This window comes from Rosa rugosa, chromosome 2 (assembly GCF_958449725.1).
Source record: "Rosa rugosa chromosome 2, drRosRugo1.1, whole genome shotgun sequence".
Taxonomy (NCBI): domain Eukaryota; kingdom Viridiplantae; phylum Streptophyta; class Magnoliopsida; order Rosales; family Rosaceae; genus Rosa; species Rosa rugosa.
In genome coordinates, this window is record NC_084821.1 from 21,998,585 (window position 1) to 22,014,546 (window position 15,962).

The following is a 15,962-nucleotide window of genomic DNA, read 5'->3' on the forward strand; positions in this document are numbered from 1 at the left end:
AAGTGGGAAGGAGTTGGGAAAGTGGAAATCCCCATGAGGCTGTAAACTTCTGGGGTTTGACCAAAACCTAGGTGAGCAAAACTTCCCAAAGTTTGATTCTTTATCTCTTAGATTTTCATTTGGTTGTGGAAACAGTTTGTTGGGTTTTGATTCAATTGGTCTGTTTTGGGTTTGATTGCTGTGTGTGAGTGGATTGATTGTCACAATACTTCAGGATCTGAATTGGGTGTTTTGGTAAGAGAAAGTTTGAAAATTGGGTTTATAGAAAGGGAAAGATTACATTTTTATGCCATATAATTGAGAGCTTAGAGCTTCATTGAGGGTCTGAATTTGTTTTGTTTTGCTATTTCTTTTGTCTTACTTTTTGTTTTGTGGAATTTCTGTAGTGCACAAGGTGTAGCAGATCAGATTAGTTTATAGGTGTCTTCAGATTAAGCTACTCTGGTACAAGGACTAGGACTACCCTGAGAATAAGTTAATGTGTTGAAACAAGGTCTACGTTGACACACACACATATCACTATCTTTGAAAACAAATTCTCAACGTAGACCTTGTTTCAACACATTAACTTATTCTCAGGGTAGTCCTAGTCCTATATATATATATATATATATATATATATATATATACCTTGAGAATTAAGATGCATATTTTTACCCCTTTTTTTTGGGTTTATATCAGTTGAGCTGAAAAAGGACCAGTAATTACTCAAAACTTAATTGGGGTGTGATCGATCAGGTGAAAACTGGTTGTAAAACTTTGGGTTTAGTTATAAGATCTGTGGTGTTGGCAATAGCAACCTTTTTAGAACAGTAATTAGCTCTACATATTTAAGTAGAATTATGGAGAAATTAGGTAGAATTGGGTGGGGCATATATGGCATTCAGATCAATCCTCTTGATCGAACATATAATTATGCAGTTTCCTGCCACAAAGCTGGAATACTGGACTGTTCAAAAGCAAAAGCATGTGAATTTGATTCAGTAAATCTGTGCATGATCCAATTATATTATGGTCAATTTGTCCAATTAACTCTACAGCTATCATTATGATTGAGTCTGCCAAAAATTGCGTGTGATCAGATTATTGCTATCACCATATAACTATACACATTACTCATGACTAGCTTAACAATAATCATCGAACCAGTACTACTTGAAGCTCAAGTTCATATGCCATATGATTCCTGTGTATACATTTACTACACACACATATATATGCTGCATCATACATATATCTCATATATAAATAATTGTAAGTAACTCTACGTGAACATTAGAACCTATGTTTTTCATATTAATTATCATGGAAAACATGTTTATCATAGTATCAAAGAGTGGTTTGGGTTGATGAGAATATTAAAGATGGCTCCTTCATCCTAACAGAGATACCAAAGCCTCGATCTTTGAAAATTATATATATTTGCATCAACATATTAGATGCTATTACCCATCTAAATTCCGTTTTTTCTTTTTAGCCTAATAAAGATAAGATCAAAAGAATCACTGTTAATTCATATCTAAATATTTGGGGCAGCATGTATTATACAGCTTTGCTTAATTATCATGGAAAACCATTTAACTTTCTGCCAACATATTAACTTTCTGTGTTGATTTGCTTCTGTATTTTCAGTTTAAATAAATTCTAGAGTTTGTCAGTCCTTGCTATTTAATGTAGATAGGCTACATACATTTCAACTCCATTTTTCCACTCATAAATTCTTTCACACCTTTTATAACTTCTTGCTTTCACAATGATACAGAGACTAGCATTGAATCAGCGGCCTCAACACCAGTCACTCTGAATTTATTTACTATATACTAGAGCTCCTGTAACTGTATTGTTCTTAGGAACAGTACATATCCAGTGGAATGACGGTTTGCCCCCGAAGAATGCAGCGAGAGAGAGAGGCTCTGAGATACAGGCGTGGCGGCCATCAAGCTGTCCGATAGAAGCGAGTATCGACCGCATCAATCAAGATCTGAGATACGTAGGACGAGTAGGAGAGGTTGGTTTTCTATGCTTATTTGCCAGATTTGAGATTTTAGATTTTTGATTTGATGTCGTCGTAGGTTGCTGGGGGGTGGGAAAGAGAAGAGGAGGGATTCAAGATTGTGGTGGACTTCGGGGGAAGAGTTTGGGTTTGTTTCCGGAGAGGTGGATTCGAAAATTTAGATCGAGTTTGGGGGATAGCTTTTAGCAGGAAAAGAGGTGTGTGTTTGTATGTGTTTGGCTTCCCTTGCTTATGTGTCTACATCATGATCATAAGTGAGAAAGAGACACCCTTCAGTAATTCACATCTTCAGTGTAGTGAGGCTGGCATACTTTTAATTAGTTAAAGCACCATGTAGCATCACTCACTGTCTTAGGGACTGGCCTTATTTCTTATGCTTCCTTTTTGGCTGATAACCATGTTGTGCATTAGTGAAATATCTCTTACGTATTGAACTATATGTACATGTACCTAAACTACTTTGTAGTAATGAAGATTGTGCTCCCCATCACCCTATCACTGATCACAAACGTTGTGATTGTTGTTGCAGGCTTCGTTACCTTGATAACGATTGATTCAATTATTGACCAAATTGAGTCGGATTTGGTTAAAGCAGTGTTTTCCATTTTGAATGCTTGATATTGTCAATTGTGTGCTTTGCAGGAAGTTCATAATAGGAAGTTGCGATACAAAGCTCCTAGAACTGCTGGATTGTAAAAATTGCTCAACTCTTGGACGTTGTATGCTTATGTAAGGTAGCTTTTTTTTCCTTCTCCGACTATGTTTGAACTATCAAAAGTTATACGATGTTTTGCTATTGCATACAAGTCATGAATGTGATCTGTACACAAATGGTAAAAAGCAATTAGAGGCTCAGAACAGTTAGTATGAAGCTTATGATTACACTGCTGAGTGGATAAATTACTGTTAGGTTTGAGGAAAAGATTTATACTGCTGCTACTAGCAATAGATTTATGTATATCTATGATTTCTTGATACTTCCAGGTCCATAATTTTTTAATATTCTGTGGTTAGTTAGCAGAAATGCAGATTAATTCGTCAGCCCGATGAGCTAACATGGTGAGAATTCCAGAAATTGTCTGTTTGTTTATTGTAGTCAAAGTTGGAAAGTTTAGAATATTGAAGTTCATTTCTTGATTAACTGAATTGAAAGTAGCTGTTTTCTATGTAACTTGGTGGTAGCCTATGAGATGGCTGGTCAGTTAGTCTATTGTTTAACTCTTTCTGCCTCAAAAGGCAATATTTTCTCAAACTAGGTGGCAGAAAAGAGAGCTGCATTCTTACCATTGCTGCATTTTGGATTGCAGGACCCTTTGCTTTATGGTCAGTTAGGATATTTTTGCTCAAGTTTGTGATCACCTTTGAATTATGCTATCAATTGTTTTGAATGGTATCTTATGGTAAGTGAGCTGGTGTTTAGCCAGTTCAAATTTGTTTGATATTTTTTTTGCCAGTTCAGCTTTAGGGATAATGAATTCTATTTTTGTATTTCCTGTTGTAAATTTTTGAAACTACTTTGAAATCTTTCATATGTTACAATGTTCACAGTGTGTGCACAGTGATCAAGCCCTTCATTGATGTGGGACGATAGATTTTCTTTTTGTGGGTTTTTGGGTTTGTAATAGTCATCTTCACTTTTTCAGGGAAAGTGATAGTTTGTGCTCTTGAAGAAAATGCTAGAGCTTCCTACAATTTGGACACTCTTTGAACTACAGAGCAGTTTGAGAAAGAACCAATTCAGGTAAAGTTGAAGTGGACAAATTTTTTTTTGTTTTTTTTTTACACAATAGGCATCACATACTAATCCTTTTGCATGGATACGATGCTCCCTTGAAAAGTCATGCTATGAAGTAGCTACACATGTTACTGTCATGAATTTGTTATTTGATGGTAAGTCCTCAGAAAGCATGCTCCTATTCAGTTCCACATGCCATAATAAGCACACTTGATCTTCCTGATATCTTAAAATTTAAACAGTCCTGTAGTACAATTGCTTTCTGATGTTTTTGATTGTACAATGCATATTATTTCTGTTTCATAATTGTTAGTTTATTACATGGAACAAGAACCTGTAGGTTGTTTTGTTTAGCATTATTACTAAAAGGCATTTCCAAATCAAAACACTGCTGATGACAAACTTATGCTGAAGGAATATTAAGCCTATTATATGTCAACAGGTGAATTGAAAGTATAAATAAAACTACATTTGTTCCTTTTATTTAGGTTGAGTTAATTGGAGCACTTGAAACCCCGTGTTAGCAAGGATTTAGTGCATGGTCATATAGAATGTTGGGATTTTATCTGCAAGCCTTTTCCATCATATCTGCTTTCCTTATTCTACAGAGTACATCATTCCAGGGTTGTATACAGAATTACAGATCAAATTAAAATATGTTCGTGAACACACCAAGTCAAACAAGTCAGAGATAATAATCTGTGCCATTAAGTAACCTCAATGCAATATCTCTGTAACCTAAATGTTAGTATACATATTATAACTTTTCCAGATGCTGATGAAAAAAGTTGATGCATTGATGTAGGCCTACATTGATGAAAGCCATGGAGCGGAGTCTATGAAAATAAAGAAAGAAAGAAGCCGTAGCTAAAGATAGAGAAGCTGCAGCGGCTAAGGTGGATGCTAACAAAAAGAACAGAATTATAAACTCATCTAAGAGGTTGTAATTACTTTTCAACAGCCTCAATACCATTCTTTCCTTTTGTATTTTGCTTCTGTAGCAGCATCCCTTTCAAACATTAAAAATTTTCAAATCTGATCACCTGAATATATGATTGATTTTATGATTTACTTCTAATTTCTGGGGGTAACAAAAGCATCTTGAATGTTTGCTTACACGAGATTTATTGAAGATCATGTAGAGATTTAGTCTATATGAATATGAGCAATGTGTACTATTTTTTAAATTAAGAACAATCCAACTGCTGTATACTACAGCTAAATTAATCAATTACAAAACCCGCAGCTAGAGGTGGCAAACGGGCCACTAAGCATGAGCACGGCACGAGCCCGGCACGCTTAAAAGTGGTCCGGCACGGCCCAAGCCCGTTAGTGGCCCGGCACGACCCGAGCACGTTAGAATAACGGGTCGGGCTGGGCCTAAGAATATTGGCCCATTGGCCCGGCCTGGCCCGAGCCCGTAATGGGCCCGGCACGGCCCGAGCACGACATATTGTGGACCGGCCCGTTACAAACACAAAATTTCATTTTGTTTTTAAAAATATTAAAAAACTACAATGATGAGATTTGAATATGAGACCTTTTTATTTAAAATCTCATGATAATTCCACCAATGCTTTCTTTTATATTGTCAAAATAATGAAACAAAACATTATATCCTTGTTTTGACATAAGTATTTTTTCTAAATATTAAATATATGTTTATTAATAAAGACTAATCTCATAATAATACAACTATAGAATGAAGGAAAAAATAATAGATACTAAATCTTCATTATATTAATAAAGATTAATCTCACAATAATATACTAAAAACAATATATTTTGAGTTTTTTTTTTTCTTTCTTTCTTATAGTGGAATATAAAAAATTATTAGAAATCTAATCTTAAAAAGCTAAGATTAAGAAAAACGTTGTAGAACTTAATTTATTTTAATTTTCTAAATAGTTAAATAAAATTAATTTTTATTTGTTCAAATTAAGATTTTAAAATCGTACTTTATAGTGGGTAGGCACGAGCACGGCCCGTTATTGACCCGGCACGAGCACGGCCCGGCACGATATGGGCTCGGGCCATGAGCCGGGCCGGGCTTAATGTTTAAGTAAATGGGCCGGCACGAGCCCGGCACGATAATAAATGGGCCGGCCCAAGCACGGCACGAAGCACGACTAATTGCTAGTATTTACAATATACTATTTTTCTCAAGGCACTGTTCATTGGCTTATGAACAGTGACGGCTCGAGCCGAGCCGGTCATGGATGAAAAGACGATTTTGCCCCTGACTCATCTCTGTTGCCCCGACACCTGTTTACCTGCTCAGAACTACGTGTCTTCTTTGCTCCACAGAGAGGTATAGAGAGAGAGTCTCTAACCAAAGAAATTGGTGCTTGAGTTCTGGTGCTTCGTGCTCAAGCTCAAATCTTCCTTGCATGGATAAGCTCAGGGATGAGCTTCCTTGAGAGGTATCAACTTGATTTTTTTCAAAAAATTTCTTCAAAATTAGTACAAATCTTCATATGTGATTGATTTAGGATTTAGGCTCGGAGGTTTTGATTGAACAGAGTATTGATTTTGCTAATAATTTCCATATTTTTCTCTGACAAGAATTGAGGTTGGGTACTTGCATGTGAGGATTCTCAGCAACATTGGAATGGTTTCAAGGTAAGGTTCTCATCTTTGGCAATTTGAAAAACTTTAATCAAATTGTGTGCTATGTATAATTTTCGTATCAGTTATTGGAATTATTGGGTTTTGATATGGGGAGCAAGGGTTTTGTAAAAGTATGATACAAGTAATTGTTATGGGGGTTTATTTTGGTATTTCATTTGTGTTAAATTCTGGGTTACAGAATCATTCAAATATTGCGAGTTGTCAACAATATCCAGCCTGCCGGGCGTACTGATATTGGTCAGTCTAATTCCATTTTAAGAAGCGCAACTATCTTCCTTTACCTTTCTCTTTCAAAAAAGGTCACAGTGTTTATCTTCTGATGTTGATAATTAGGAAAACTGCCATCTGAGATACACAGACTTTAGAAAGCAGCTGTATTTCTTGATAACAACACATTCTGCATTTTCTCACCAACATATTTACTACCCTCCAGTGCATATCAATGGTCAGGAAAATGCAGAGGAGGAGGATATATATGGATAACAATGATGATCTTGCTGGAGATGCCATTGAAAGTGATGACAAGGAGGAACAGGTACCAGCAGAACGGCCTCGCAAAACATCAAAATTTATAGGTATTCTTTAAACTTTTATTAGTATGAAATTATATTGATTGGTTTTGGCCAACCTTTTACCAAATCTAATTTTTGGATGACCAGCATCAGTGCCCCTGTGATGGTTGAGTTGGAGGGTGAGACTGACCCACTTGAGGTATAAGATTCTCCTATGCCTATTCTGGATGCCCACGATTATTGTTTATGTTGTTCCCTTATCTGCTTTATCCCTTTGTAAATGCATACAATGAGTTTTCACCCTTCCAGTACTGAAATTTACTGCTTTTGGTTAAATACCATAATGTCAATTTAAATCTTGCAGCTCCTTTTGGATATGTTATTTTGCTGCTTGACTATCGCTAGCACGAACAAGAGATTCTATTTTGGCTTCTCATTTATTGTTTAGTTTATACTCCTCAAATTCGAGTATCATGTGAAAGTGAAGAATGCCATCAAGACCAGAAATGGTGTGTTATCAGTATGTGCTTTTTCTTGATGGCACATGAGAGCATCAACTAATACTATGGTGTAGACTTAAAACAAATGGTAAATTATCGCAGCAATATACAAACATTTCTGGTTGTTTATAGAGAACAAGTTAACATCTTATGTTTTGTTAACTATTGTCAGTCTCTTTCTATCAAAGGCAGTTTTTAAAATCGAAAAAGAGATCATATGACGTGCTTTGTAGTTTATATGTAACACTCTTTTTTCTTCTGGTGGCTTCTGTTTTCTAGCTGAAAGAAATTATCGTGTCTGTATAGGATTATGTTTCTTTTGAGTTAAAGAAACATGTGAGAGGTCCAATTGTCATTTTTTACTGCATTATAATGTAAATGTTGTTTCCATATTCTACACAAGTATAATCTTCTCGAGTTTTGAATTGCATAGATTGCTATGAAAGAGCTTTGTGAGCGGAAGATACCCTTTACCATTCGCCACTACCTGCCTGATAGAAGGTGAGATTCTGATTTTAGTTTTGCTGCAGTTCAAGTATTGACTCTGCTTCTCTCCCAGGTTTCATATCAATCATCTTTTCTAATGTGCATGCATATTTTAATTTCTGCCCAAATGCACTGAAGTGTTTCTAACTGTGCCCCCGTTATTATTTTGCCTGAACTTGGAGCAAAACCCTGTTGTTCATTTAAGCAGTGTTCCTCAAATATTATTTTGTCTTCAACACAAATATTATTTTGTTTACCTATTTCACATTACCCTCATTTTGATGATTTTGATTCAAACTTAATACAACTTTATTGTGTATTTACTTATGGAAGTAATTGATTGAATTGCAGCCCTGATGACAGATTGTAGCCATCCATCAAAAAGTTCTCACGCACCAAAGTTTGATTTCGTGTGTAATGAAAATTATGCTATGTAATGTTATGAAATCAATGATATTCTTATGTACACAAACGGTTACTTTTCTAAACAATCTCCACCAATATATAATAATATTTTTCCCATTACATACTTCTAATTATTCATTGATAATAGTAAATCCCGCAGCGGGCAACCTTTCTAGTTTATCCTATTTAACTAGTTGGATAAGTCTATGGAATACATGTAATTATCTTGTACATCAAGATATCTAGAGATATTCAAATGTAGTAGATCTAGATTGGAACTCAGATTCCTTTGAGTTATCCTAGATGCACTATAAAAGGAGGTCCCTGTGTTCACTCTAAACACGTTGAAATACATTGGTCATTTCCATCAGGCTTTCACATTTAAAGTGCTTCACTTCCTTCAGAATTCTTCATTTTGGCTTCAGCTCATCCTCAATGGCTGTTCAGATGAATGAACAAGGTTAGCATCTTGAACTCTTGTTCATGTACATACTAACATATATGATGTACTTAATGTATGATTGTTTACATCGATGATAATGTGTGTGTTATTAATGATTGATTGATTCTGTTCTTGTGGCAACATCAAATTCAAGAAGTCTATCAAATCTTACACATACATGTATGACCAATCCAAACCCACATAAACTTCCTAGAGAAATGGGTATATTCTGATTGTAAAGCTTGATTACATTAAGCTTAATTGGCAGTGGACATAAAAGAAATGAACATGTCCATTAAAAAACTCATAGGTAAAACCTCAACGTGAGCTACATCACCACCAACCTCATCAGCAAGATTTGCAATTGCACCATTTGCCAACTTCCGGCTTCTATCCTGCAAACAAAACAAACCTTGGAACTTTAATTGCACACATTGAGCCAACAAGTTCAGCAATAGCAAGTTAAAAGAACCAATTTTGATGCTCTCAGAACAAAAATTCAATCTAATTTTGTTAAATTTATGGAAGAGGTACTTTGCACCAAATGACTTAGGGGTTTTGGATGACATACGGTGAACTAACAAAACTTAGAACAAGTACCATGAGGGGTAACTTCGGTGGAGCCGTGGAGGCCTACTCCAGCCCCGACACCAACTCGTCCAAAAATTGATAAAAGTGAAAACCAATTCCACAAGATGTAGAGCTAGAGGAGAAGGCTTAGTTTCATCCCTCATGCACTGAAAATGGTGCCCTACACGCCGGAAAATGTGGAGAAATCGTCGGCGCCACCGAAGATTTGGGACTTAGATTTTCCTCCCTCGCCCAGCTATTGGACAAAGGGAGACTAGATACATGACGGCGGATAAGAGACGAATATGACGGCACTAAATGGATTGTCCAGGAAGACGGTGGTCTCTCTAAAACAAAAATGTTATAACAATTAGTCATTCCATCGTATATCCGTTTATGAAATACCATAATTCCAATTGTTTCGTGAAGTATCAATTTTGCAACCAATTGAGAGGAGCCCTTTCAATCTGGTCGAGATGCTACATTCAGATACTGCATCCGCCTCGGTTATGTAATGCTTGGAGAAGAGAAAAGGCAGAGGCTGAAAGCCTTGAAATTCTACCTTATGACCCTTACTTTGGCAAGTCTGGTTCGTATTTCTTCCAACTCTTCCTCATCAACAGCACCCTCACCGTCAGCTATTGCTTCTTCCCGCAGAAGTAACATGGAATTTAATGCTCTCCTGCCTTGTTCAAAGCCAGGAACTTACGATAGAAACTGGAGTTTATCATATGACAGTTACATCACACATACCTCCTCTGCAGCTTGGGCACTAGCAGGTTGCTTCAACCTCTCATTCCTGACAGCTTCTGGAAGTTGTGCAGCAGTCTCACCGGCTGTGGCAGTCAAACCTTATCAACTTCCTCCTCTATCTCGTATTCTCGTCTTCAATGTCCTCCGAGTCTAGTGCTGTGTCAAGACTATAATTCACGATCTCTTCAATTACCCCAGCCTACATCACACACAATATATGAGTGCTTATTCAGTAGAGGACCTGATGAGGTTCAATAATCATGGGAACAACTAGATAGCCAAGGCAACAAGCATAATTGATAACAACATCTAATGGCCAGTACACCAAAAAAGGTCTCCTATGATGAGCTTTGGCTTCCCAAATGGCAAAATCAGGTGGCCTTGGGTTAAAGAGACTCCATCATTAGAATTCTGCTTTTATTATTCAACATCTGTTGAATTAATGTTTCTGGAAGTGAAGCATTTGGGCTGCTCAGATTTATGCCCATCACTTGGACGGTGATAGTATTTGAGACATCAGCCTTCCCCAAGTGTTTTCCTGGAAATGGAACAAAATTGCTTAATTAAAGAGTACTGTAAGATTATATTTACTTCATAGGATTGGTAATGGCTCCTTTATATCCCTCTGGTATTACAATTGGCATCCTTTTGAGGCATTTATCTCCGCTTGCTTATGGCTTAAATGTTACAGAGCCCTCTATTTTCATAGAGATGGTAAGGCCTGTTCTAACTAGATGATGATAGATGATCCACCCCTCATCCTCTTCTGGCTTACTAGTTACTAACTGAAATTCATGCATTCATAGCTAATATGAAAATCCAGTCTTCTGGCTTACTAGTTACTAACTGAAATTCATGCATTCATAGCTAATATGAAAATCCAGTCCTTATAGGGGTGGTGAAATCTGGTATTTTCCCTCTTCAATGGTACTTTTTCTTCTGCTTCTGCCTGGGAGAAGCTCAGAAACTCCAAACCAACAGTTTGTTGTTGAAGTTGGTTTCGTTTGGTCAATCTATTCCTAGTATGGTTTGGCTATCTATTTCTGAGAATGATAAGGTGTGTTTTAACTAGATGGTTTTAGATGGTCCGGCCCTCGTCTTCTTCTAACTTACTACATGAAACTCATGTGAAAATACTAGATGGAACAGGTATTGATAAAATACTTTATCTCAATGAAATTAACCAAAGAAAATACGATACACGACACAAAGATTTGCTAACGCAGTGTAAACCTCTCCACTGAGGAAACTCCACTGCGTGGCTTTTAACGTAGCCAACACGAAAAAACAATCCAATATTAATCAAGGGAGTTTACAATATACAAGTAGTGTTGTTCATAACAATCACTTTCACTCAGCAACAAATGCTAACTTGATTTATAATTGTTCTAACTCTTAATTCAACATTCTAGGCAATCAATCTTCAACCTTCCTTTCTCTCAAATGAATCACTGATTTTGAGAGTGAGTATGAATGATTATGCAATATCACACATGAAACAAGTAAAGAGGGTTTTTAGAAAACGATTTGAACAAACCAAGTAGTTCAATAGAAAACAATTTATGCCGTCAAAAAAACCCCCTTCAACTTTAGTTTTGAAACCTTTTTATAAGGGAGAAGAACTCCCCCTCAATCAAATCTTTTCTTAATAATTAATTAAGATAAACATGGAAATGTTTAAAACAGTTTTTGAATATGCAATCGACATTTTCCTAAACAAGATCTCAAATTGATATGCATGTTAAAAACCACTTTAATGCAAAGAGATTATTGACTCAAAACAACCGATATGCATATCAATTTATACCAACTGATATGGAATGAATACACATTAAACTCAAGATCAGTGACTCGATTTGGCTTGATCTTTTCTTCAAGATCCGATCTTGTAATCTTTCTCTTTTCTTGAAGCTCCGGTTTTCTTGTCGTAATGGGAAATCATTTGTTGAATGGCAATGGGCCAATATACTTACAATCTCCCCCTTTGGGCATTCCCATTCAACACATGATGTTTCCATCCTTTTGTCCTGCATGTTAGTTTTCACAGATAAACACTGATTACTAAACAAAGGGTGCTACTTGGATTAAGGAATCAGTTTCCATCCTTTTCTAGATCCAAGTTGCCAAAACAAAACAATATTATCTAATAATAGCAAGCATCCAACAACAAATAGTCTGTGCTTATGCACTTACAACCCAACATGAAAAAAATAAACATTGTTTGATAGAAATTAAACTGCAGAAAACATAAATAGCAGAAAAATTAAAAGAGTTGTTACTTCTCCCCCTTTGAATGGGAAGGCACGTCAAATTCCTCACAAAGCCTGGTGACGTTGTCTAGAAACTCCTCTTCATCAATGGAATCCGAGCTCTCCTCCGGTGCAACAGGCTCCTGCATGGCATTGGAAGGACGGGGAGCGTCAAACCCGGGAGGGTGGCGCTGCATGTTCCGGATCTCCTAGGTGAGGGTGGTCAGAGCATGACGAGTACGAACCAGAAGAGAATGCATGTCGTCCATGTCCGTCGTGAGACAAGCAAGTCGCCAGTCAGCCACCAAGATCTGGTCACGGAGAGTCTCCAGAGAGACAGGAGGAGGAGCAGCAGAAGATGTATTTGAAGAGGATGGGCGAGGAGGAGGACTCCGACTGCGTACACGGTGCATGCCGGGATGGAGAATCCCGGCTCTGACAGCGGCCTGAAGGCCGTCTTCTGGAGGAGGCAGGCGGCGATGTCCTCCAAGTCGAGTGGTTTGTTTTGTGCGAACCATGGTAAGAGAAACCAGGTAGTGAATGAACCTGCACACAGAGACAACCAAGAATAAAATCCGAGGGAGACAAGAGAGGCTATATATTGAAGAGTTAGGTTTAGGGAAAACCAAGGAACACACCGATTGGGATAGCGTCTCAATTGAAGAGAGAAGTTATGACAATTTATTGTTCCTAGATATACGCATGCAGAGAACGTCTCCCCCTCAACTTAGGCATAATCATTATGGAAATTAAGAGCAGCCAGAGGGCAAGCAAGGAAAGGAAACGAAGAGGCAAAAATATTCCCATAATCTGCAATTATATCACATGATCGTTTCCTTTGCTAAGTATCAAGGCAATGAATGCATTAGTCATATTGAAGAGAGAAAATATAGCATAGTTCAATCACAGAAAGCACAAATCACGTAGTGAAAGGAACCTAGTTCAGAGCACGAAGCATGATGTATTCTATCAACAAAAAGAATTGGGACTCATATTCAGACCATAGGGAATAACACTGTGATAAAAGTGAGTATAACCAGTATGTGGGGCTTAGAAATAAGTTTAATGACAGAGAGAAGGAGTGAAGTAGGAAAACTAACCATGTACACCAAGCTCATGATATTTCCTTGAGAAGGAGTAGGAAACATTGTTCCCAAGCACGGATTTGATTTGAGTCATTGATTGCTTTTATTTTGTGACAATTTGAACTCATGTAACAAGAATCTTCTCAGCAACTCCCAGAACAGATGTTCTTAGGGTACTAAACATAACAAGGATGCTCCATGGAGAGAGTCTCGAGTAGTTGTCAGCAATATTTTATTTTACGTGCAAAGATCACTCACCAACTCGTTTCTTGCAAACCTTAGAAAGTTCACCACAACTAAGGCCTGATTACTCGGAGAGATAGGATATAGTTATCCATTCTCGTTTCTTACAAACCCTAGAAAGTTCACCACAACTAGGACCTGATTACTTTGAGAAGAGGGAATGAATCATTTGAGCATTTTAAGCAGTTCCTCTACTTGACAGGAAACACAAAGCATGCCCCCACATAGGCTATAAGTGAAGGTGCATAGTGATTCAGTGACTGAACATGAGTACACAATTTTATTTGTCCAGAATAAGGCATGACAACAAAGTATAGCTGAAAATATGTACAATTCACTAGTGATTGTGGTCAAGGGATACTAGGATCAAAATTTTCTCAATCAATAGTGGACAGTCATTCTTGTGCATCAATGTTTAGAACATATCCCTAGTGCATTTCTCAACATCTCAAACCTAGCAGTGTCAAGAGGCTTAGTAAACAAATCAGCAAGTTGATTCTCAGTGGGTACAAAGCTTAACTCAAGTATGTTTTGTTCAACCAAATCCCTAATAAAATGATATCGAAGATCAATGTGCTTTGTTCGAGAGTGTTGAACAGGATTCCTGGTGATGTTGATAGCACTAGTGTTGTCACAAAAGATAGACAACTTACCTTGAGGGATGCCATAATCATGAAGCATTTGCTTCATCCAAAGCATTTGCGTGCAACAACTCCCAGCTGCAACATACTCAGCTTCTGCAGTAGAAAGAGAGATGCAATTTTGTTTCTTGCTGTGCCAGGCAACCAGATTGTTGCCTATGAAGAAACATCCCCCTGAAGTGCTTTTTCTGTCCTTTAAGTTTCCTCCCCAGTCAGCGTCAGAATATCCTGCAATTTCTACGTTAGTGTCAAAGGTATAGAAAATGCCACAGTCAATTGTACCTGAGATATATCTGATGATTCTTTTGACAGCTTCCATGTGTGATTCTTTAGGGTTAGCTTGAAAGCGAGCACACACTCCCACACTGTAAGAGATGTCAGGTCTGCTGGCAGTGAGATAGAGCAAACTCCCGATCATACTTCGATAGAGAGTAGGATCAACTGATTTTCCTTCAGGATCTTCGCTCAACTTGGCAGTTGTACTCATGGGATTGGTCACTGTCTTCTTGGAAGCAAGACTGAATTTCTTGATCAGGTTCTCAGCGTATTTTGATTGAGAGAGAAACAAACCTGTGTCTATCTGCTTTACCTGCAATCCAAGAAAAAATGTTAGTTCACCACACATGCTCGTTTCAAATTCACTTTCCATGACAGATTGAAATTCTTTGACAAGATATTTAGAGGTGGAACCAAACACAATGTCATCAACATACACTTGGGCGATGATAATGTCATTTTTGGTTCGTTTCACAAACAATGTTTTATCTATGGATCCTCTAGTATACCATTTTCCCACAAGATGAGTGGATAGCCTCTCATACCAGGCTCGAGGAGCCTGCTTTAGCCCATACAAGGCTTTCTTGAGCCGGTAGACATGATCTAAGTTGTGTGGATCTTGGAAACCGGGGGGCTGTTCTACATAAACTTCCTCTTGAAGAAATCCATTCAGAAAGGCAGTTTTGACATCCATTTGAAACAATTTGAACCGGAGATGACAAGCAATGGATAGGAGTAATCTAACAGATTCCAACCTAGCTATAGGAGCAAATGTCTCGTCAAAGTCAAGTCCTTCAACCTGTGAATATCCCTGAGCAACTAGCCTGGCTTTATTCCTAATCACGTTTCCTTTTTCATCACTTTTATTTCTGAAAATCCACTTAGTTCCTATGACATTGCACTTACTAGGTCGTGGTACTAGGTACCATACATCATTCCTAGTAAACTGATTCAGTTCATCCTGCATAGCGCTAATCCAGTTATCATCCAACAAAGCTGCTTTAATATTTTTTGGTTCAACGATGGACACAAAACCAAAATGAGATATAATGTTCATGCTTACCAAATTTTCTGTAATAAAACACAGTAATACATTTTCTTCACTTACCTCGGAGGAACTTACCTGAACTGCAGCCTTTCTCCTTGTTATCGGACCATCTGTTAGATTTCCGATGATATCTTGAGTGGAGTGGTCTTTTTGAACTTGCTTGAACCCTCTTCTTTGGGTGGGAGCTGGTTCAAAAATGTTGTCATGGATTTCCTCTTCCTCTTCCTCAGATGATGTTTCAGTATTCTGTGATGGTGTGACCGAGAAGGGTGAGGTATCTGCAAATGTTACGTCCTGTTTCACACATTGATCATCAATAGAAACATTAATGGATTCCATCACAACACGAGTTCTTTTATTGTAAACCCTATA

General features: G+C 37.5%; 1 long non-coding RNA gene across 2 annotated transcripts; it reads left to right on the forward strand.

The window, feature by feature from the left end:
• The first annotated feature begins 15 nt into the window (after positions 1-15).
• On the forward strand, positions 16-8,407 carry LOC133728839 (uncharacterized). 2 transcript variants are annotated; one of them, XR_009856037.1, is made up of 14 exons: positions 16-71; positions 1,763-2,008; positions 2,657-2,748; positions 3,322-3,414; positions 3,658-3,755; positions 3,853-3,904; positions 4,555-4,689; positions 5,942-6,172; positions 6,315-6,371; positions 6,559-6,617; positions 6,714-6,955; positions 7,040-7,091; positions 7,826-7,893; positions 8,230-8,407. It is a non-coding gene; the product is annotated as an uncharacterized LOC133728839 (long non-coding RNA). The 2 variants fall into 2 exon arrangements; XR_009856036.1 differs by lacking the exons at positions 16-71; positions 1,763-2,008; positions 3,853-3,904 and adding an exon at positions 2,074-2,211.
• Positions 8,408-15,962: the final 7,555 nt, after the last annotated feature.